Source organism: Homalodisca vitripennis, chromosome 8, assembly GCF_021130785.1.
Source record: "Homalodisca vitripennis isolate AUS2020 chromosome 8, UT_GWSS_2.1, whole genome shotgun sequence".
NCBI lineage: Eukaryota > Metazoa > Arthropoda > Insecta > Hemiptera > Cicadellidae > Homalodisca > Homalodisca vitripennis.
The window spans coordinates 126,703,051-126,728,363 of NC_060214.1; the positions used below are offsets into that span (position 1 = coordinate 126,703,051).

At 33.1% G+C, this 25,313-nt stretch overlaps 1 long non-coding RNA gene across 1 annotated transcript in view; it reads right to left on the reverse strand.

Annotated features, from left to right (window-relative positions):
- Positions 1 to 1,450: 1,450 nt before the first annotated feature.
- Positions 1,451 to 25,313, reverse strand: part of LOC124368261 — a 29,343-nt gene continuing 5,480 nt past the window's right edge. Inside the window, exons 2-4 of the long non-coding RNA XR_006922939.1 lie at positions 9,907 to 10,073; positions 4,759 to 4,865; positions 1,451 to 3,005 (exon numbers count right to left, since the gene is read on the reverse strand). This is a non-coding gene — a long non-coding RNA (uncharacterized LOC124368261). The remainder of the gene's footprint in view (positions 3,006 to 4,758; positions 4,866 to 9,906; positions 10,074 to 25,313) is intronic.

Sequence of the window (25,313 nt, forward strand, 5' to 3'; positions counted from 1 at the left end):
CTGAAATGTACATGATATTAGAATTTTATGTGAATAGCAAGAATGAACAAGAAAAATTAAAATTAATTATTTTATGTTTAATTACTTGTATAATACCGTTTTTGGCAACTCTAAAACTGGTCTACAAATAAAATTACACAATATCTTTTATCAGAGGAAAAGATTTAATTAATTGAATCACTTGAAAAATTGTTGAATATAAATAATACAGTTGACACACACATACAATGAGGCATAAAATTGGTATAAATAAAAAAAAACAACAAAAACATGTTATTAGATTATTTTGAACAAAAATCATAGTTGAACATATAAATATTTGATAGAAATGTAAAAACAACCACTTAAAGACTATATGCATTAAAAGTTCAATAAATTAACTTACATAAATCAACATTTAGACATATAGCTTTTAAACTAACCTAACTTAGTGGGAACTAAAGAAAACTGAATTAAAACAAGACTGCAGAACATTTCTCGACAAGTGTGAAAACATCAGAAAGTTGGTCTTATGTCATACTAATAATTTTGTTTTTTTAATAATACAAATCTGAACTATGTTATACAGGGTGAGTTTTTTAAAGTGATCCAATAGCTAACTTTTTAATTACACGACTTAGCACCACACTTTAAATTTGGAACTTGCTCAATTTTAAGTTTCACTCAGGGATACACTTTCAAATTTTTTGAAGATGGCCGCCATTTTCCAATATGGCGGTCAACTTTAAAATCTCTTATGGAACACCCTGTATTTTTTGTTGTTTTTAGATTCTACTCAACAAAATAATACATTTTTGCTTTTGAGAGTTTTTCAATATCTCTAATGGTTCAGGAGCTATGTGGACTGGAAGTTTTCATAATTTTTGCCAATATGGCGGCCAACTTTAAAATATTTTATGGAACACCCTGTATTTTATGTTGTTTTTATATTCTACACTACAAAATAAGACATTTTTGCATTTTAGAGTTTTTCTATATCTCTAATGGTTCAGGAGCTACGTGGACTGCAAGTTTTTATCATCAGTCCGAAAAAATCCGAAAACTTACAGTGGACTGTAAGTTTTCGGATTTTTTCGGACTGATGATAAAAACTTGCAGTCCACGTAGCTCCTGAACCATTAGAGATATAGAAAAACTCTAAAATGCAAAAATGTCTTATTTTGTAGTGTAGAATATAAAAACAACATAAAATACAGGGTGTTCCATAAAATATTTTAAAGTTGGCCGCCATATTGGCAAAAATTATGAAAACTTCCAGTCCACATAGCTCCTGAACCATTAGAGATATTGAAAAACTCTCAAAAGCAAAAATGTATTATTTTGTTGAGTAGAATCTAAAAACAACATAAAATACAGGGTGTTCCATAAGAGATTTTAAAGTTGACCGCCATATTGGAAAATGGCGGCTATCTTCAAAAAAATTTGAAAGTGTATCCCTGAGTGAAACTTAAAATTGGGCAAGTTCCAAGTTTAAAGTGTGGTGCTAAGTCGTGTAATTAAAAAGTTAGCTATGGGATCACTTTAAAAAACTCACCCTGTATAGTCATAATAAAATAAAATTTTCATTTTCATTTATTGTCAATTTTGCATTGCTATAGACAACATTAAGAAAAATAATGTATAATACATTACACTATACAAAACATACATACTATACATTATGTTAATTTAAAATACATAATAGTATAATTAGTCTAAACATGATCAAGTGTAAGACTGTGTCCACACTGCCCAAAGGCCTGTTCCATCCAGACACATTGAAGCGCTTATATAAAACATGGAAAGAATACTATAATAGATTCAGGTCAGTGCAAACAGAAAAATTCATCCTCAGAAAGTGAGAAACTGCCACACATCCATCTATTCTAAGGTAAATTAATATTTGTTGTAAAAAATTCAAGTGAATAAAAGGCCTTACTTATAAGCCAACGTGACAATTTACATGAATATGGTTGAAATTCTAAACTTCTGAACTCTTGTGGTAGTTTGTTAAAACACTTAATTTGGAAATGTCTATGACTAGCTATAGTCTTCTGTATATAATAAAGGTATAATAATATCCTGTGCCCTTCGAGTATAATAGTCATGGACCTCATTAAAACAAACAAATTCATTTTGGTTTTTCTTTACATGTATTAAATTTTGAAATATAAAAATAGAAGGAACTGTCATTATATTAAAATCAATAAAACATTGCTTACAATCATTCTGATAAGCTAAATTGGCCAAAATTCTCACTGCCTTTCTTTGCCATGTGAAAACCTGGCTAGCACCCTTACTATTTCCCCACAGCATTGCAGCATATAGCAAGTGAGAGTGAAATTCACTAAAGTAGGAGATAAGCATCATATCTCCACCAACACAAGATTTTAATTTTCAAAGTAGAAAACAGGCCCTAGACAGTTTTGAAACTACTGTGTTGGTGTGAGCCTCCCAAGAAAGCTTCTGGTCAAAAACCACTCCAAGCAACTTAACTGGTTTAGAAAAATTTTCTTTTACGTTCAACTTTTTCAATGTGAAGCAAATTGATTCTGTTTTATCAGTATTGACTTGTAGATTATTACAATTAAACCAAGAATAAGCAACCTCCATTACCTTATCACTATGTGTTTTTACCTCATCATAAAGAGAATTAAAAGTCATCAGCATAAAGAGTGGTCTTACATGGAACATTGAAAGGCAGATCGTTAATGTATATAATAAACAAAAGCAGACCCAGAACAGATCCCTGTGGAACAACATTTGAGACATAAAATTTAAAAAACAAACAATACACTTTAAAATTTACTATGAAATATTTTAATTTCATATTTTAAAATATGTGTGATTAACAAGAAAAAATTAAATGCATTCTAAAAATACCTGTGACTATAATAGTAAAACAATTTTTAAACGAATTTAATTTCTAGTTATACAATAAACAACTAGATTAATACATGTACTCCAATTTCCCCACATTTGAATTACTGCTTTCTTTGGAGATGCTGCTACTGGTCCCCTCCTTTCTGTAACCAAATGTTCAAGCATATTAAGAGGCCATCATGATAAGTAAGTTCATTCAATAAGTAGTTTTTCTCATTATATCGGACACATGTAGTTTAATAAAATAATTTGAGTTCATTAAATTAGCATCTGACTACTTTTATTCTTATAAGCTGATCGAGAGTATTTGGTCAAGATAACATCAAATGTAATCGATATTTGCAAGTTGTCTGAATTATTGCATCACAGAGGAACAACAGCCAGAGATGATATTTTTAGTTGCAAAGGGTGTAAAAAGTAGTGAAATCCATGAGAGAATGTTGAAAGTGTACATGACTATAAACATGTATATTACTTATTGGCTGATCCTATGAGGTCAATCCTTGGTCTTTATGGCTAATGGAAGGAGCATTATATGTAATGCCATTAGCCATTTCAAACTTATCAGACAGAACATATCGTGCATGTAAAGTAAATACATAAATTAGTAAACAAATTCTACTTAGAAGTTATGTTATTAAAATTAATGAAACAGCCAAAAGATTTTATAGAAGTCTCTATATTATTGAATTTATAAAATAATTCTTTTAATATCTCACGATATTAAAAGATTCACACATTACCGATTCACATTGGTAATGTGTGTGTTTTAACCAACAAATTATCAAGTGCAATGTTGGACATAGTGTCCTATAAAACTACAATATGTTTCCAGATTATCATACGAAATTTTGTGGTTATCCGTTTAATGGTTTTTGAGATTTATGCAAAGATACGAAGTATTATCAATTTCTCTTATCCGGATTGTTTAACCTGGAATTTGTTAACTTATTAACTTTGTTAATATTGCATTTGTCATATCTAAGACTCAGTGTCATTGACATTAAAACGGAACTACTGTATTATTATTTATTGGTTGCTAAATTATAAAATAAATAGTAAGTAATCCAAAGGAGGAATTCAATTTTAATATTCAAATTCGCCAATTTTTATTACTGAACATTGTGTTAGTATGTGTCTATACACACACAAAAACAAACAAAAAATATATGAAAACAGATAAAATAACAATCAAGCTAGTAATACTTGTAATTTTTAAGGCTTGATACTCTTTAGAAAACAATCTGCCACACAAAATAATTGCTGTAGTGCCAGCTAGCAAGATAAATAGAAGGGATATAGGGGGGGGACCTTAGCTTGGATATTTATTACCCTTTTGCTACAATCAGATTTGTATCCTTTTCTAAAAAAAATACGGCTTACAATGTATTCCTTTATTACAAATTATCCTCTGTATATTTTACTAAGAAAAATTTTTTATATTGTATATTTTATCTGTTCCGAAAAAAGTGCAAATAGTAAATAAAAATTATACATGATGTTAATAATACGATATAGGTATAATTTGTCAAAATACAGTAGAACCCCTCATATCCGGCCTCGGATTATCCGGCCACTTCCCGGAAGCCAATATCGAAATTTATTTACCACGGCTTGCAGACACGCAGTTACACGCACTAGTCTCCCACGACTCTTGCGTTATTTTGGTGTATCTATTTGTTTACATTTTCCTGTGTTGTCCTCAGTTGAGCTAATAGGTTTAACCTGTAAACAGTTCGTTGATTATTTCCAGTGCGGTTAGTACAGTACAGTACAATTGTTTTGTTTCGTCAAGTGTTGTGTACTGTAGGTTGGTTTATCCGGCCAGGGGCTCGGTCCCGTGGTGGCCGGATATGAGGGGTTCTACTGTACTATTAAAATATGTGGTATACTAACGTTTCTTATCTTGTGTGCCTCAGTTTCCTTTGTAGAAGCCATCTAGTCATGACCATTCCTGCAGCGGCCTTGGTTGTATATTCAATATGAGCTCTAGACCAATGGAGCTGTAAAATACAAAATAAAAATTTCAGATGATGCAAGCATATTTTTGTCACCAAAGGTCTGTCCTGATTGGTAACAATGAGTATTTTATTAAAAGCAGACTTCTATATTTCTTTCAATTTTAAAAATTTAAATTTATATACATTATTTTTAATAAATACGAGTATGTTATGGAAAAGTATTACCTAAAGTATTGATTTACTGCAATTAGTTTTTTCTTTTTTCCCTGCAAGAATCGATTTCTATGTACAGCTGACATCTAACAAAAACAATTATATTTCTTACTTATGTAGTTGTTTTTATTTATAAAAAAAGATTGTAAAAATTAACTGGTTTTTTGTAGGGCAATTTTATAGTGTATAACGTAAACTACTTGATAGCGTTGTAGTATTGTCACTACTGTTAAGCTATTGAGTTTTATAATTTTCTATGATTTAGTCTTCATGTATTATGCAAGAAAACTTTAGAGATCAGTCAATTGATCTTAAAATATATAGTATTAATATAGTACAATACAGTATATAATGTTTAGATTTTAGTATTTTATAAAAATTTTCCTTTACCTACCATAAAAATGTTAGTTTGATATAACAGAATAAGAACAGGTGCGTATATTCGTTGTATATTTTTGAATTAGTCCAAAAATTAATAAAGTTATACATTTCAAGTTTTGGTCCAAAAGACTGTTACACAACTGCATATATATGTATATATAGATCATCACATACGGACATTGCTCACATCTACACGTGAATAACCACAAAGGTTTCTACCCGCCGCATGAACTTTACCATCGCAAAGACACTTTTGGGCTCACAAGATATACAAATATACTATCAATTATATACAATGGTTGTAATAACGATTGTATATAATTAAAAAACTGCATACAGTGTCTGATATATTGCTTTGTGATTACACTTGCAGTTACCCGTGGCTTCGCACGCAATGTTACAGGCTTTTTACGTGTATGAGTAATTTTGGTTTCAGTCAATTATATTTCCAATGTCAATGTTGCGTTTGCTTTGTTGCCTCGACCAAGATAATCACTAAAACAGTGTATATTTATAGCCATTGTAATTTAATTCAATCTACTTTTACTACGATCTGATTTTACTAATGAAATTAAGTTTTGAACGTTATTAAAAACTTAAAAAATAAAAACTCCTCTGGATTTGAAAATTTTACTGTTTTCTTCTTAAAAGCTATTTCAAATCATATCGCACCAGTTTTAACACACACACACTAAATTTAAGTTTTAAATTATGGTTAGTTTTAGTTTTAGTATATGGTGTTTCCTGTAATATTAAAAACTAGCATTGTTGTTCCAATCTTTAAAAAGGAAAACTTCATAAAATTGGATAACCTAAGACCTATTAGCTTACTTTCAGTCTTTTCAAAGGTGTTGGAAATAATAATGAGAAATAAACTTATTAGTTACCTACACGGCATCTATTTCTTCAATCCAAACCAATTTGATTTTATGAAGGGTAAATCAACAGACGATGTGCTAATTAAATTCACAAATAAAATTTACGACGGTTTAAATAATGGTTGCTAAACAACAGGGCTTCGTTGATTTCAAAAAAGCATTTGACCGTGTAAATTACAAAATTCTTTTAAATAAAATGGAGGGAGCAGATGTGAAAGGTTCTGGACCAGTCCAAACCCATTCAGAACCATTATGAATGGCAGGACTCAGTGTGTGCAGATTGGAGAATGCCTGAGTCAGCCTTTACAGTACCTGTGAGGGCAGGGGTGGAACAAGCCTCGGTTATCTCAGCAACCCTCTTCTTAATTTTTATAAATGACCTTTAAAATTTTAAATTTGTCGGTAATAGAACTGCATTCGCTGACAACATCGCTTTCTCATACTCCGAAATAGACAAAGTTATGCATTAATATAAATAAAGTTCTATATTTGTTGACCCAATGGAGTTATGTCAATAATATGAAAGTTAATGTTAGTAAAACCAAGTTCATAAACTTTGAATATCTTGTGCCAAGTTACAGATAAAGTTAGTAATTTTAAGTACCTGGGTGTGGTTTTGGATGAAAAATTAAATTGGGACGAACATGTAATTAATTTTCTAAGCAATCTTTGCTTAAAATTTTATATCATTCTTTGATACATTCAAAACTGCAATAAGGAATTACATGTTGGGGGAGGGAACTTTTACTTACCTTATTAATAAAATCAGAACAAGTCAAATTTTTTTATAAAAATAATTTTACATAAAAAAATGCTGGACAGTTAATTTCCTCTTTTTTGCTCATTGAATATTTTACCCGTACAACACCTGTAAGCGTACAAATTACTGCGGTTATTTTATTTAAGGACTGGCAATAGGGGTAGCATAAATATTCCTCATTACATTAGAAGTTCTAGACAACGGATGTTTAGATTACCAAAGGTTAATATAAATCCATTTTCAAACATTCCTTTCAGTATGCGGGACTCAAATGTTTTAATAAATTACCCCAGCATCTCAAAATTATTCAGAACCTACCAAAGTTTGCAAGAAGCTTAAGATCTGGTTACTTGAGCATGACAGTTTGGAATTTCTTAAGGAATTGTTGCAATAGTGCAAACATCTAATCAATCAGTCTTGATAATCTTTTATAATCTTTGTAAGATAGTCTGGTTATTATTATAAACATGATCAAAGACTAATGTCCTAATACTGCTCTTTATTATAATTATTACTGCTCTGTATTTGTGTTTATAATTTATCCTTCTGTATAATAGTGTATATTTGTCAAAACTGTAGCCGACGCCACTGAGCTAAAGGTTTTAGTTGTTATGTTACTGGACTCTTTCAGTTTGTTAACTATTTTGTTTTTGTGCATTTTTGATTTGACTTTTTTGTTCCGAATAGCTGCCACATAACTTGATAACGTGGCAGTTAATTTCTAAGACATTGTTGCATGTACATTGATTGTATAAAAAGGGAGAAATAAATCATTTTCATTTACCTTGTTTCCCAATGTAGAAAATATATACACGAGATCTCGTACATACACAGATCTGAGATGCCTGCTTCTGTCAAAAGGCAACTAAGATGGGTTTTATGACGGTCTTTAAATTTATAGTAAAAGTTATATGGTAACTATGGCTTTTAAATGTTCATTTCATTACTGACCAAGCACTGCGTACGTCATATTTTCTAAAATTTACAGTTCAAACTATGTTTAACAAAACTTTTAATTTTCTTCTATTTCTTTCAGAATAGGTTGAAATAAGAAGTGTTACTATCAAGATTACTCTATGCCTTCAAAATTTAAAATGTAAACAAGTTAAAAATATTGGTTAAATGATATAATCATATGTTTGTGCTGTTATAAAACAATTTTTATACACAAAAATTTATTACATTTAACAGGTGCTTTAAATTAATAATATTCGTTTGCTGGAATGCAACTTTAGACACCAAGATGGTGTGTTTTGTAACTTTAGAGAGCAGTGAGGAGTAGCTCGGAGGGATTTTTGAATTAAGGCCTATATTCATCCCAGGTATTCTAAGAATGTCCATGTAAAATTTCAGTACAACGGTTGAATGGTTTATGCATGAAAATAAACAAACAAACAAAGACACTTTCGTGTTTATAGTATTATTAGGGGATTAAGAAGTGTTCTTACTGAAAATGTTTCATATATGGACTTATCATACGTTGTTCATTGTTCATATCAAATGTTGAGTTGATTATTGTAATTTGTCATACTAGTAACCATCTAATTATAATTTACTAGAGTACTGAAGTTGTCTTTGGCGAACTATAAATCAAAATTAATACAAAATATTTTAATTGCTAACAAGTAAAATATTTTGTATTTAGGTAGTTACCTGGTTTCCTAGATCTAAATCTAGGAAAGCAGGTAACTACCTAACAGAGTTCGTCTCTGAAATCCAATATTTTACCATTGAGCTATACCTGCCACCACCTCTTTTGACTTTTAACGTTTAAATTGTTTTAAAATTTCAGTTTTAAAATGTAAATGATCCTGAACTAACAAAACCTGTAAGTGATCCTGAGTTTATAGCTAATCATTTCAACCAATTCTTTTCTGAAGAAGCTGAAGAAACCCTAAAACAGAAACCCACTTTACCTAATTTTCAGCAACCAGTTACATTCAACTATTCCGGTCATTTTAGATTTAAACATGTCACTCAGAAAGATATTCAAGATGCAATAGCTTCCTTAAAACCTAAGCTCTCCTGTGGAATTGTTGAGATGCCAGCGAAAGTAGTAAAGCATTGCGCTCTGCAACTCGCGGCTCCTATTGCTGCCATAGTCAACAAGTCTTTTGCACTCAGCCAGTTTCCAGCCTCACTAAAAATCGTAAAAATGTACCCTTTACATAAAAAAGGCTCACACACTGAAATAAAAAAACTATAGACCAATTTCATTAATTTCTCCATTTTCTGAAATTATTGAAAAGATTGTCCTGACCAATTATTAACCTACCTTAACCTGCATAACAATAGTTCTCTTGGTTATGTTTTATAACTGAACAAATAATTATAATACCAACCACCCTTGATAAGTAAAATATTATTATGCTTCCTATATTTATTTCATTTCATTTTACATTCCTAAGGTAGAATAGTATGATTTTACATTCCTGCATAATTACAATTGAGAGCTTCGCAATTTCAACGGTATGCGAAATGTGGGTATGTGCGGTATGTGGGTACTTTAGAGCACATTACTAATTATTTACATACAAATTCTGGTAGCTTACACTTTTTCTGAAATTTGTTAATATTGCTTATTTATGTTGCTATATGAATTTGGACTAATGTAATTTGTCAAATGGGGACACACTGTATAAATTAATCCTAAACAATGCAATATTAATAAAAATATAATTTGAGAAAGATGCCAACAATTCATCCAATCTGGACTTTAAAAATTGCATCAATTCTCAAAAAAAAAAAAAAAAAAACTATAACATTTATAAAATCTTATATAGCTTACGTTTTAATTTCTTACAAGCATTAACAAAAACTCATATGGTAGTGTTTCTACAATTGTTCTTACCTATGTCCTGTAGGCAGCTGTTGTTTTGTTCATGTTTAGTTGATTCACATAGTTAGGCCACAGGCATCATCACAAAACCACAAAGTTTTCGGTACAAGTTAAATACCATCTGGAAACTCAGCGATTGCGTAGCATTTATCTGTTCCTCTCTCAATACAGCAAGGCAACTGCAATAAATTACAATCTGCATTAAGTATTGAAGTACAAATGTAAACTTTGAGATATGGCTAAGCAATTACATAGCCAATAATAAAAATATGTTTGTAAATACTTTTTGTATATTGATACACATTGCCTACATTGAATACAAGGTAGACACGAACACCTTGTATTCAAGTTGCGGTCCGAGCGCCGATGAGAAGGGACGTCTTATCTCGTTCCGGCCTTATCTGAGCGCCTGCCTTGACCTGCCTAGTGCCTACATTACTGTACATGTCTGGTCTGTTCTAAGTTTGTATATTTCGTTCTTAATTATTTTTGTTCTATTTTCTAAATTTCACTATGAGTGTTAAGTGTGGGAAGTGCGACGCCTTGACCACCGCCGGTGACGCGGCCGTGAAATGTACCGTGTGCAAGTCGTCGTTTCACAACACGTGCGTGCGGAACATCGCGAAGACTAAAACTCGTTCGTGGAAGTGTGAAGGGTGCAGTGATGAGACTTCGTCAGTTTCGTCTGTTGAAAAAGACTCTAGTGAGGACAGAACATGGTTTCTAAGTGCCCTGGAAGACTTGAAAATTAAAATTAACTCTAACACCGATGAAAAAATACTTGGTTTACAAAATGAGCTGTCGCAATTTAAAGCACAACTTGAAGACATATCGACACGAACTAACGTTATGGAATCGTCTCAGCAGCACCTAGTACAACGCTGTGACATGCTGGAGCAAGAAAACGTGCGACTCCTAGGCGAGGTTCTCACAGCCCACGCGAAACTCGCAGACATTGAGCAATACACTCGCGCCAACAACCTGGAGATAATCGGCATACCTGTCACCGCAGAGGAGGACGTCTACACCTGTCTGGAGATGCTATCGGGAGTCATTGGCGTAACCTACAGACGAGATGACGTCTCGATCGCCCATCGGCTTCGCCTTTATTCCAAGAAGCTCTCGTATCCGCCGATCATCGTGCAATTTACTACAAGAACAGCAAAAGACACCTGGCTGTCAGCGGTGAAGCGGAAGAAGACCATCGAGACGTCGGAGATAGCAGCGGCCCTACGACCGGGGAAAGTGTTCGTGAACGAACACCTAACGGCCTACAACAAAACCCTTCTTGGACGTGCCAGACACCTTCAGCGGAACGGGAAGCTGCATTTCGCTCGATACGTCAACGGGAAAATCCTCATTAAGCAGTCCGAGGATGCAGCTCTCATCCGAGTCCAGAGGATGGCGGATATGGACCAATTTGACAAGTGATGACAATACATTTTCAGTACCGTATATCTTAAATGAATGTATAATCTTTTTTTTTTTTTTTTTGTTTAGAGACGTTTGTTTGAGGTGTGTGTTTCTTAGTTTTAAGGATGTATTTTGAAATTATATATATATATATATATATATTCTCAAGTAACTTTATAGAGAATTTAATTCGTATAATTTGGGAAACTATTGAATCACAGAAAATCACATAAAATTTACCTTTAGTAAGTTGAACATTTATAAATCTGTCTTTATATTATTACAAAATTCAACTAATATTAATTACATGTATTAATTACTATGAGTAATAATGTTTTATATATGTCACCTAAGATGTATATCAGAATAGTTCTCACTCACATTTAAATGTTTTATATTATTGTTTTCATAATTTGTTACCTTACGTGATTTTTTAGGAATTAATTTCATTACAGTCTAGTTTCATTACATTTTAAACAGATGTCTATGTACAAGATGTGTAATTTACTATTTTTAATCACTTATTATGTGTGTAAAATAATTAATATAGCAAGGCCTTTTGCTTTTCTTTTAGAGTATAATTTTAAGTTCATTGTTACATAAGGATTGTTAGAATGGCGCGGGCAGGTGGGCTGTTGCTGGATGATGTTCGGTGACAGAGATGAAAACACAAACTTTGTATTTAATAGCTGTTTGGAACTGGATAGTGATTTTGATTGCAATCGTTTTTTCAATGATGTGCCAGTAGACGGTAGTTGTAAAATTTTGCACACAAACATTAGAAGTTTTTCAAAAAATTTTGACAATTTTTTAGTATATCTAGAGTCTCTTTCAACTAAGTTAGATATCATAGTTTTAACGGAGTGTTGGTTGAGTGGGGGGAGATAGCTCACATTGACGGGTTCGACTGTACAATGACAGACACACAAAATAACAGGAATGACGGCGTCATTGTGTTTATCAATAAACGTTTATCTGCTACTGTTACACAAATAAACATTAACCAAGTTTTCGGCTTATCTTTGGAATTCAAACTTTTTAATAAAACGTTTAACATTTTAGCTGTATACAGAACTTTCGACAGTGATATTGTTTCTTTTGTAAATGGGTTAGAAAACTTTTACAATAGCGTAAGCAAAAACAAGACGTGTGTATTTTTGGGTGACATTAACATCGACCTACTTAAAACTGATACAATTACCGACTCTTACCTGAATTGTTTACTGGGCGCTGGACTTACTCAGTGCATTGACAAACCTACCAGAGTGACACATAATACATCTACTTGCATTGACCACATTTTTGTTCGTTTTCACGATATGAGAGGTGTTAAAGCCGCTGTTGTTCATTCATATGTCACGGACCACTACAGTACTGCACTGACTATCTCTACTACTGATAACATAAATACTGACACTATTACAGAGAACCGTAGTCGCACCTACATTGACCACGCACTTTTAACTAGACATATCTCACAAACCGACTGGAGCCCGATTCTTGATAATTATGATGTTAATCAGTCTTCAGCTTATTTTACTACTACATTGAGCAGCTGTATTGAAGCCTCTAGAAAAACAAGCAATCATTGTTCGTCAAGATTCAAAAAAATAAAGCCTTGGATAAATTCGGAATTAATTAAATTCATTCGTAAGAGAGACAAATTAAGTAAAAAACTAAAAATCAACCATTCAATTTATTACTGATAAATACATTTCGATCCTTGCGACATACATTGAACCAAGACATCAAAAAAGCAAAAAAAGATTATTATAGGGGGAAAATAAATGAGTCGAGCAGAAATCCAAAATAGTTTTGGGAAATTATTAACGAGCTGTCTGGTAGACATAACCACAAAGAATCGTTCCCTTTCGAGAAATACCTACCTGGCTCTTCAAATGACTTGAATTTAAAATTGCAAATTTCTAATGATTTTAATTCCTTTTTCACGTCTGTGGGCTCTAGGTTAGCCGGCTCACTCAACTCTGGAGGGGCTCCGGTCATCAACGACGCAGACTATTCACTTGACCCTAACTTTACTTTCAATACTGTCACTCAACTCGACATAGTACGTTACGCCATGGGTCTTCGCGGAGGGTCGGCACCTGGTCATGATGGTATCTCGGCCTTCGTTCTTAAGGATAACATACATTTAATCTGCGCACCTCTCTTGCACATTGTAAACCTGAGCTTGACTTCGGGTGTTTTTCCGGATAATTTAAAATTAGCAAAAATTATTCCACTGCATAAATCCAATGACTTCACAGACATGAATAATTATCGTCCAATTTCTTTGTTAAGTGTTGTAGCTAAGATCATAGAAAAAATTGTCAAAGACCAACTTGTTTTCTATCTCCAACAGTTTCAAATTATTTGCAATTCTCAATATGGGTTTAGAAATGACAAAGACATATCTGATGCTTTATTTCACATTAACAAAGGTATAAATGAGGCAATATCGAATAATAAACGTAGTATGCTAATTTTTTTAGATTTAAAAAAAGCTTTTGATTCAGTTGACAGAAACTGTTTGTTACGAAAACTTGAGTTCATCAGGGTGCGGGGTAGCGCCCTCGCGTGGTTCCGTAGCTATTTCACAGATAGGCTACAGATTGTTTCGCTAGGCGAGGTGTCAAGCGATGTTCTGCCAGTGGACTACGGCGTAGTCCAGGGTTCGAATCTTGGCCCTGTTCTTTTCTTAATTTATATTAATAATATTTCAAAGCTTCAAACCAATGGTAAATTAACTTTATTTGCAGACGACACTCTTATTTTCATTACTGGTTCAACGTGGAAGGAGGTAAAAAACAAGGCAGAATCAGACCTTTTCTTACTAAATAATTGGCTTGACCAAAATATTTTATCCTTAAATATATCAAAAACCAAATTCATGCCTATTTCGTTACGTAAAACAACTGATTACCAACTCGATAATTTAAAAATTCATGTCTGTGGAAGTCCCTTTAATAACGCGTGCTTTTGCAGTGAAATAAACAAAGTGTATTCGTATAAATACCTAGGAATTTTATTTGATTCAAATATGAAGTGGACTGAACATGTACAATTCTTAAAAAATAAATTACGGAAATATATCTTTGCTTTTAATCAGCTTAGTGAAATATTAGAAGAAAAAGAAATTAAAATGGCCTATCATGCTTATATTCAGTCTTTGTTATCGTTTGGTATTATTGCATTTGGAGGAGCTTATAAAACAATTTTACAACCGCTTTGTGTAATTCAAAAATCTATTCTTAAAGTAGCCTTTAAAAAACATCGGAGATATCCAACTGATAATCTTTTCTCAGAAATTGGTGTCCTAACAATTCGTCAGTTGTTTGTAAAATTTATTTTAGTTCATATGTATAAACACTCAGAAAACATTTTCGAAAGAGTATCACATCCTCATAACACCCGCTTTTCTGAGAATGTTGGTATAGTTGTTCCGCAATATGTTAAAACCTTTTCCAAAACAAACTGCTTCTACTTATCTCAAATTATTTATCGTAATATGTGTCAAAAATACCAGAACGTTGATTTGCTCAATTTACCCTCTCTCTTTATTTTCAAAAAGCAAGTGACAGAGTGGCTTATTGCGCTGAGTTCGGAGGACACCGAGGCTGTTATCTCTCTGGGCCGGCCTGACCGTTGACCTCACAACATAACATAACACAATACAATACACTCTCACCGACTCACTTACTGGACCCCTCCCCCACATACCATCACCAATCATCTACTATTAATAGGCACAAGTTCTTTCAGACATAATTAGAATGAGATAGTTATACATTACATATTAGACAGTTCCAAGCTGAAACCCAGACTTACTTTTTCTAAATTATAATAAACTATGTTTATCATTGTTATTTTATTTATTTTTTATTGTCTCTTTCTTTTTTTTTTAATCGTAATATGTTAGTTAAACTTTCTTTTAACTTCTTCATTATCATTTCCCATATTATTAACTTAGCTCACACTGCAACTTAGTCTACGCACAGGCTCTTGCCCATGTAGACTATTTCCTTTTTTTTATTATATTAAGGTGTTTTTAGTTATAATTAGTTACACTTATTTTAAGATTATTAATTTAAAAAATTAATCAACAATATGCTTATTTTTTTTCTTTTCTTTCTTTAGGTATGCACCATGTATATATACTTGTGGTTTGGGAATAAAACGATATTTCATTCATTCATATTTCATTCATTCACCTCATATTTTCTTACTGTACACCCACAGTAAAAATAAAATATCAGCCTTTTGGAGTGGAACACAAATTTGTAGCATACTGAACTTTTTATGTTCTTTTTTTTAAAATATCCTATAAACAATTAATGCTCAGTTTGGTGTCGCATATCATAAGACAAAAATAATGAGGGAACAAACTTCCATAATCAACAATAAATTTGTGGTGTAATTTCTTCGTTGTATATAAACCTGGACATCAAGATTATTGACAACATACATGTAAAGAATCAGCAAAACGTTTAAAAACTCATTATTTTTAAACCTGGACTTCAAGATTATTTACATAAAGAATCAGCCAAACTTTTAAATAATGATTTCTTTCTATACCTGTATTTTAAGAGTTTTTTCACTTACACCCAAATAGTCATAATGACAACGAACAAATCCAACCATTTTTGTAAGGGAGATTTAGTCTTTGTCAAGATGAAAGGATACAGTCATAGGCCAGCAAAAGTTATTGACATGATAAAAAAATTATAAAAATAACTCTTATAAATTAAAAACCCTTTTTTTGGCGACAACACAGTGGCTCAAGTAAATGAGTCAAGCTTACTCAGAAAACATCCACAAATATGGCATCCCATAAGTAGACAACTTTAGAAACAAAGTCTTCAATAAAGCACTAATGGAAGCCAAGTCAGCAAACTTTAACCTCTGACGATACTGTTCAATCTGACATCAGTCTTAAACAAGGTAACTACAAATGTAAGGATGACCATCAAAGAGACTAGAGAGACATCCAAAATAGCTTTCCTGTTCCCCATTTCAGTCAGGACACTTTTAAAAACCCAGATTGTGAAAACCCTCTAGAACAAAGCACAGCCAAAATTAGCTAAGGTAATGTAGTAGAAAAAATCAATAACTACTGGGAGTTGGAGGAGACGGACCTGGAAACATTCCCTTACCCTGGCTACTGAAGTAGGGAATGCCTTACTGCTTGAAAATACAGAGCTCAAACAAGGTATTAATAGACTTCTTAGTCAAATAACTGAACTCAATAACCAAGAAATATCCCTAGAACAAAAATTACAACTCAAACAAGAGAAATCAGCACACGAACATGACATTGAAGACAGGCTCATGTGCAGCCAAGAAAAAGTGAAGAACCTTATCTCAAGGAACTCTGAACTGGAACAAGAAATTACTTTCCTGAACAGAAAACTAGCTAAAGAATATAAATTAAAGGAAGAGCTACTTATACAGTCTAACAATGAAAAGACCTTTTATAGTGATGAAATAAATATTCTTAATGCTAACATTCTAAACCTTAAAGGCAAAATCAATGTACTAAACACTGCACTTTCAAACTTGGAAAATAAAAAAACTGTTGTGGAGGAAAGAATAACTCTTACACTAAAAACAATGAAAAAGTCGCCAAAAAAAGTAGAAGAAGAATGAAAGTTATCTATAACCCTTAAGCTACATCAATGAACTACTTCGAAAACTAAAAGACCAAGAGGGAATAACGAGAGACTATCCCTTTTAAACACTATATATACAAGATCATATTGTTTCAGGCTCAAAGGGTAAAACTCAATTTTTAGGAGGTGGTGAACTTAATATCCTAAATGAAAGCTTATGTTTCACAAGCCCCTCTAATAAACAACATAAACAACAACAACAAACCCCTTCTATACAACGACTTGTTGATAATCGAAAAATAAATAAGCCGACCTTGCCTGTGACACACGAAAACCAAACTTTAGGAGACAGTAATACTACACAAAAAAAATACATACTCTCTCTAGCCAATGCTAAGAAGAGGAACGTGTTTAGAGTCTCCTTGCAAGTAGCAAAAGCTGCAGAAAAATCAAACCACTTGAAATTACAGCTACCTGTCACCTCAAACATAAAAATGAATGTAAGAAAGTCCCCACTATTGAATGGTAAATTGAAAAGAAATGATGAAAATTATGAAGGTTTCTTCTTTAAACACATTATATTCTACAAGGAGCACATAAAACAACACTATGGCTACACTGAGCAAGCAAACCTATCATTGGCCTCTTCTGTTACTAAACCATTAAACTCTCAGCCATTGCAGTCTCTATTAATCACTAATAACCAGTCTCTTCAAGAAAACCATCGCTCAGAACATTTTTTAGAACATGCAAGCTTAATCAAGATCAAAATAAAAGTAGGTGGGACATAAAACCACAGGCGTCACCTAAACAAAACGTTAAAAAAACTCTCACATCTTTCACCAGAATGTAGACAGAGTTACCAATAAAATTGAAAGATTAAATACACTCTTATCTTCATTTGAACCAGATATGGTGGCACTTACAGAACATGGACAGAAGAAAGAAACACAAGATTAATAGGGTACACACTAGTAGCAAAATAAAGCAGAAAGTCACACTTAAAGGGAGGGGTAGCCATTTTTATTAAAGACGTACTGAAGGACAAGGCTGAAATGATTGATATAAGTCATTTAAGTATTGAACTTACATGTAAAGTGGCAACCATTAAGCTAAAGGAAGGCAGAAATACTCTTTTTTCTTGGTGTGTACAAACCACCAAGGAACCTCCAATCCGGCCTTAAAGTTTTATCTGAGACTCTTGACAACATTCCAATTCGGAACCACTCAGTAGTGCTTATGGGTGACATCAATATTGACTGTCTTGACAAGAAACAAGACTATGCACAAATGCATGACATATGTATAGGAGCAGCAACATGTATAGACTAGATCTACCAGCCACACGGATTACTCCGACCTCCCACACATCGATTGACTGTGTGTGCTGTAACAATGATGATCCGGATACTGTAAATATTAAAGTAATAAACACAGCTATCCCTGATCACATGGGGCAACTCTGCACTATCCACTGGACCACAAAACCTGCTTTAACCACTACAACAGAGAGGAGAAACTTCAGTAATAGAAACCTGCTTACACTAAAAAATCTACTTCAACACCAAAACTGGACAGAGGTCTACAACTCCACTGGCACAGATCAACCATATGACAAATTTAGCAACATTCTAAATCAAGCAATAAATCTATCATGTCCAATTGTTAAATCAAAAAGAAAACAAAATTATATGTTAAACCTTTGCACGCCATAAGCGATTTATTCCGCAAGCATATAATTCCGTTTAACGCCCATAGCGATATATATCGCAAACTACGTGTTACAAATCTAAAGGCGCTAATAGTTGTCAAATTATCCGCTAGATGGCAGGACAAGTCACTTTTGTTGCCTGCTGCCATCTGGCAACGTGCAAACCGAACATCTGGGGAGGATCAATAAATAACAGCTGATTCCTTTGTTCTCATCCGTCTTTGCCATACTTCTTCAAACGCCCATAGCGAGTATTTCCACCGCCATTACAGGAGGCTTGTTTGGTGCTCTAGTTTTGTCGTTCTTGCTTACTGATAGTTTTCTTTTGAATTTTAGTACAGTTTTTTTAGTTTATATTACGTTCAGTTGTGACAGGTCAAATTACGACATTTAAATATTCGCGGGGAAATAGCAGACTGTGACGTCATGTTATCGGAATTGAGATTTATTTAATTAATAACAGAGAAATATATTAAACTTTATACGGGAACAAATTTAATTAATTAAAATGAGTTAAACATAACCAAAATTCGTGTTTTACAAAAGTACTAAATAAAATTACGCAGAAAAGCCAATTGTGAGATAAAATGACTTGCGTATTGATGACATCAGAAAGCACATGTTGCAAAAAATTTAAATAAAAAAGCTATAGAAAAATAATAAAAGAAAATAGAAAGACTTAAATTGATCAATTATAGTGAACGTGATAAATTTCGACAATTATAAGAAAAGAATCAAATTATATTCAATCGTGAAGACGCTGATTTGAACGGGAGAGGGGATGAGTATTGTTTGAGCCGGTATGCGTGGTTTTAGAGGGAGATTCCTCTTCTCTCTCTGGACTTGAAGCAGCGAGGTCGTGTACTCATGTAGATCCTCCTGGTACAGTAGTGATGAAATATGAAACTGTACAATAGTGCATTGAAGTTGTAATCAGGGATGGGATGTTGTGTTAGTGAACAAATTATCAAAGCAAAGTGAGTAGAATTAGACAGTATAATATAAAATAAATTGACGTCAAAGTCATTTGCTTTGTCTTTCATTGACTATCCCATCTACAAAGAAATGTGGTAAGTAAGAAATTAAGCTTTAGCTTAAAGAATATTACTTTCAAAACTTTTTAGATTCAAAGTGATTGATAAAAGAACAGTGAATATTTTGTGAACTTTATTATGATATAAACAATCATATTGATCAGAACTTTCAATAGAGTAATATTAAGTTTGAACCATAATTCAACCTACTTAAAAAACCTGAGATAATATAGACCCAGTGCTAGTGATATATGACGTGTAGCCTACTTTCACTAATACAAACTACACTTCCAATAACACCACAGACATTGAAGTTTGATCGTTATTTAAATACAGACTTGGAACAATATGAGTCAGCCAACAGGGGATTACAACACATGTTAAAAAGCGGTTTAAAAAACTGATCGTAAGCAAGTCGCACAACCAACGAGGGGCAGCACACTTAGAAAACTGATTGTGAGCAAATTGGCACAACAAACGGGGGACGACGAACGTAGCAAAATCGCACAGCCACCGTGGGGACTGGATCGTAACACAGTGTTTTGAAAGTTTTTAAATCTTGACATACTTTATGAAAATATTTCCATTATCATGGCTAACGCAGACAACCCGGACTTTGATGACTTCGTTCTTGGGGTTATGAATGCTACGTTTTCGAGTGCAGTTGAGGATGATGAGCAACAGGACATTATTTTGCACAATTTGAGTGAAAGTGAAACTGACCCAGAAGTTGAAAGCGAAGCTTCAACCTCAAATAAGTCTACGAGAAACCTTTCCTGGACTGAGGTATCTAATAGTGATCCAGGTCCTAGCCATACAATACCCATTTACAGTGTAAATCATGAACCTAACTTACCCATTTCTTTTGATTCTGATTCAAAACCAATTGAATATTTTGACCTTTTTTTCAATGATGAAATAATTGATTATATTGTATATGAAACAAATCTGTACGCAAACAAGAAAATCAGCACAAATGTTTCATCCAACTCAAGACTGAAAAGATGGAATGACATCAGCTGTTAAGCATGTGATTTCAAAGCTTTCCTTGGTGTAATAATAAATATAGGTCTGATTCCAATGACCTCTATTGAAGAATACTTCAGTACAAAATGGGAATCACGTATGAAGTTTTTTAATGATGTATTTTCTAAAAACATATTTCTCAACATTTTTTGGCAAATGCACGATTGGGGTGGTATCAAAACAAAAGGCTTCCTTATACAACCTCTAATTGATCATATGAGACAAATGTGTAAATTATTTTACAATCCCAATAGTTATGTTGCTGTGAACGAGAGCACCATCTCATTCAAGGGTATAAGTTTTAGGATTTACAACCCTCAAAAACCAACAAAATTTGGTATGAAAGTATTTGTTTTATCTGATTGCTCAAATGGCTATATTATATGATTTAGTCCAACATTTTGGAAAGCAAGAAATAATACCACATTCGACTTTTCTAATAACTACATAGATAGTCACAACTCTGTGTAAGTCTGTAATTTTGAAAGACCCAGCTCATCCTGCAACTGGCTTACATGTTTACACGACAGATACTACACCAGCCCAGAACTAGCCATGTAGCTACTCAAATCAAATTGTTTCCTCACAGGTACTGTTATGCCAACTAGAGTGGGCATGCCTCCAAATCTAAAAACAATAACTAAAAAAATGAAAAAGGGGGATATTATTTCAAAGAGAAATAATAATATATTGGTTGTTTTTTGGCGAGGGTTGTTCATTTGCTTAGTACAAATAATAAAGGCAGCAAGACAGAAGTTACTGATGTACCCAGTAAGTGGCCAAACAAACTTCCAACAGCCAAACCAAATGTAGTCTTAGACTACACTAAAAATATGGGAGCAGTGGATAGGAGTGACCACTTTATATCATCCTACAACTTTTTGCGACGGACACGAAAGTGGTATAGGAAAACATTTTTGGCTGTTGGAGATAGGGATCGTAAATTCTTACTTATTGTACAAATGTATACAACAACAAAAAAAAACTTGAAAAAGCCAATAACACATGCACAGTTCAGAAAATGCCAGTGCGAGGTGAGTTGTTTGTCTGAAAAGGGGCTTGAGAAAAGAAACAATACACTCATGCAAAACATGCACCGATAACCCAGCCCTGCAGTGTGTTTTGAAGTTTTTCATACCATGAACGACTATTTAAAAACAGAAAACAAAAAACTTGTAGAATAGTTTGTCTTTTTACTGTTTTCCAAAATCTGTACTTCTTTACCTCTCACATAATGTTTTGCCCACGTATGTTTTAGTAAAAAATATACTGTTTTATCAAAATAATATTGTTCAATTATTTCATACCTACTGGTACTATAATGTAAAAAATGCAATACATTTTATAAAAATACCCGAAAATGCATTCTACGGGTGTTTTTCTATTCAAATTAACTATTTAACCAAATAAAAAAATGGCTTTAAGTTAAAAACAAATAATACAAATATTCTGTAATTTGGCGCTAGGGTAAAATACCTATACAAGAATTTGGTGTTTAAAGGGTTAAGTGATACCACAGCAGTCAATTTAAAGCAAAGGTTTAATGCAGCTCAAAACCTTTAAAATACAACAAGTGAAGAGGAACACAAAAGAAGAGCTTCACTTCTAAAGAAAAGAGTATGGCCTTCACCTTAGACACTTAAGATAACACGAAAATATCTCAAGGATTGTCGACGCAGAAAACAAAACAAAGGCTGTCTGAAACGTAATTAACAATGAAAGAAAGCAAAAAGAAGACACATTATTACCCTAAAAACTTGACATTGACGGACGCGAAATGACTAACCCACACGATATTGCGAACCATCTTAATGGCTATTTCGTCAATATAGCTGAAGATATAATTTTAAAAAATGGACCACATGTAACACAAGCAATAAACCTTCCAGTCCAGAAGGAATATTCCAAATTTAATCCTAAGGCCAACAACTAAACAAGAAATTAACCAAATTATTAGCTCACTAAAAACAAAGACCTCAGCAGGATATGATGGGATCTCCTCTAAGCTATTAAAAACATGCAAAGAAGAACTTATCAATCCTCTGGTTGATATAACTAATTAATAAGTCATTTGGTTCAGGAGTTTTCCCAACACCATTGAAACTGGCCAAAATTTATCCTAAATTCAAGAATCCATCAAACTATAGACCAATTTCACTGATCCCTACTTTCTCAAAGTTAATAGAAAAAGTGCCACTAGTAAGACTACTTGAGCACCTATCAATATATCAGCTTTTAACAACCTTGCAATAAATAGATTTTAAGCAACTGTAATAAGAATGGTTTTGTATTCAAAAGTGTAGCTATTTATAATAGATAATTTGGTTCACTGATTCGATTGTCTTGATGATCACTTATTAAACTGCAGCTGACACAAAGTTTGGAGGTTATAATAGTTTTACTAGTTTGCTCAACTTGTGTCATGATGACGATTATCTAAGTTACACCACATAAAAACATTGTTAATACAGTAAAATCTTGAGATAATTGTACCATTTGAGAAAGAAAATACAAAAGTAACAACATATATTATGTTACTTAAATTATATGAATTTGCAAAAACATGATTTAGTTTATTGCAGATTCTTTACCAAGACAGGTTAAGGGGGGGGTACGGGTAGTGTATGATAAGCGGACTCGGTATTTTATATCGAAGAATATAATAATCGATACCTAATATTCGCATCTCGAATCCTAGACTATCAATTGATATAAAAGTAGTCCTCCTCCGTAGACTAATGGATATAGTCTCGGCTCTCTAACTGAGAGATCACGGGTTCAAATCCCGGGGAGGTTCAATCAGACATAGACACGATTGATAGTGTACTTTGCAAATAAATATCAGTGTAATAAAATAAATATCAGAGTACAATGAAGCCAGCACACCTTAACGCTGACGCTTAAAAAAGAAGAAAAAAAAAATCAAAGTATCTGTAGTCCTAAATAACAATCATATGTTTTACATTAAAATATGAGTAGGCTATATATGACTATAGGTAAACTCATAAATAATAAAGAAATTACATAAATAATAAACGAACGAGAATGAGATCGATCAAACAGGAAAACATATAAATAATTATGAGCCACAATTCGTATCGGTTATGTCATAATTATTGAATTGTTTATAATTATACACACGTAATTATATATCATTATGTGTATGTATAATAATTATTATATATATATAATAATATATTATTATTTATTTATATATATATATATATATATATATATATATATATAGCGTATATATATATACGCTTCGAAGGACGAGCGATTCAAAGACCTTAGCCAAGGTTGACTGGATAATTATAGGGCGATAGTTCTTAATATCAGAAGGAGATCCAGACTTTAAAATAGGTGTTATATATCCAATCTTTAAATTAGTAGGGAAGATGCCAGCAGCCATAAGAGCGTTGAAATAAACTGTGATATGAGGCGATATTACACCGCTGCAATGCCTCAGGATCATAGGAGAGATATCATCGGGGCCAGCACCCTTGTTTGTGTCGAGCGACTTCAACTCAGCCTCCACTTCTTCACAGGTGAATTGACATGAAAATATAGAAGTTGTTGCTTCAAGGTTGTACACTGGTGGATTTTGTAGACAGAGGAAAAGAACTTGGCGAACAAATCACAGATACCCTGCGGGTTGTCCGCAGATTCATCATCAAGCTGCATTTTTGAGGGAAGAGACGGTACCCTCTTAGAAGATTTTATATGATTTCAGAAGGCACGAATGTTTCCTTGAATAGACGAGTCAACAGTGCGGATGTATGTCGAGTAGCATTCTCTCGCCAGTCTTTTGCAGGTAGCACGAGCACCACAGAACTGAAGATAAGTCCGATCATCAAGACTCTGTTTGAAGCGCCTAGTCTTCTTTTTGATTATCATCTGTTTGAGATCGGGAGAAAACCAAACAGGGAAGCGCTTGATTCCCATATATTTGGGTGGGCTTGCTTTTCTAATAGTGCAACTTAACTGTGAGCAAAATTCAAAAAACCTATGGTCAACAGAGTCTGTAACATCAAGTAGAGGGTAATTTAGGTGTTGCACCCATTCAAACACGAAGTTAAGGTCACATTTTCTTATATTGGGAGTAAAGACACAATAATTCAGTTCTTCTTTGGGGCACGTTGCAAGATGTTAAATTGGCTATTAAAAAGTTAAAATCTAAAACTACTTCAGGACCTGATTTGTTACCTCAGTACATATTCAAAGGCTGTGAAGATATTTTAATCAAACCGTTAAAATGTTTATACAATTTAAGTTTAAAATCAAGCACTTTTCCTGAAAAATGGAAATTGACTAAAGTAACGCCTATTTTTAAAAGTGGGAAGGAATACCAAATACAAAATCATAGACCTGTAGCCGTTTTGTCAACACCTGCTAAAATATTTGAAAGCATTATTTACAAATATTTATTTAACTTTTTTAGTAAATACGTATCTTCTAATCAACATGGTTTCTTGCCTGGACGCTCAATTAACACAAACCTATTAAATTTTACGGATTACGTCTCCTTGGGGTTGGACTCGTTGACCCAGATTGATGCAATATATCTTGATCTGTCCAAGGCATTCGACACAGTGGACCACTTGATTTTATTGAAAAAACTGCACC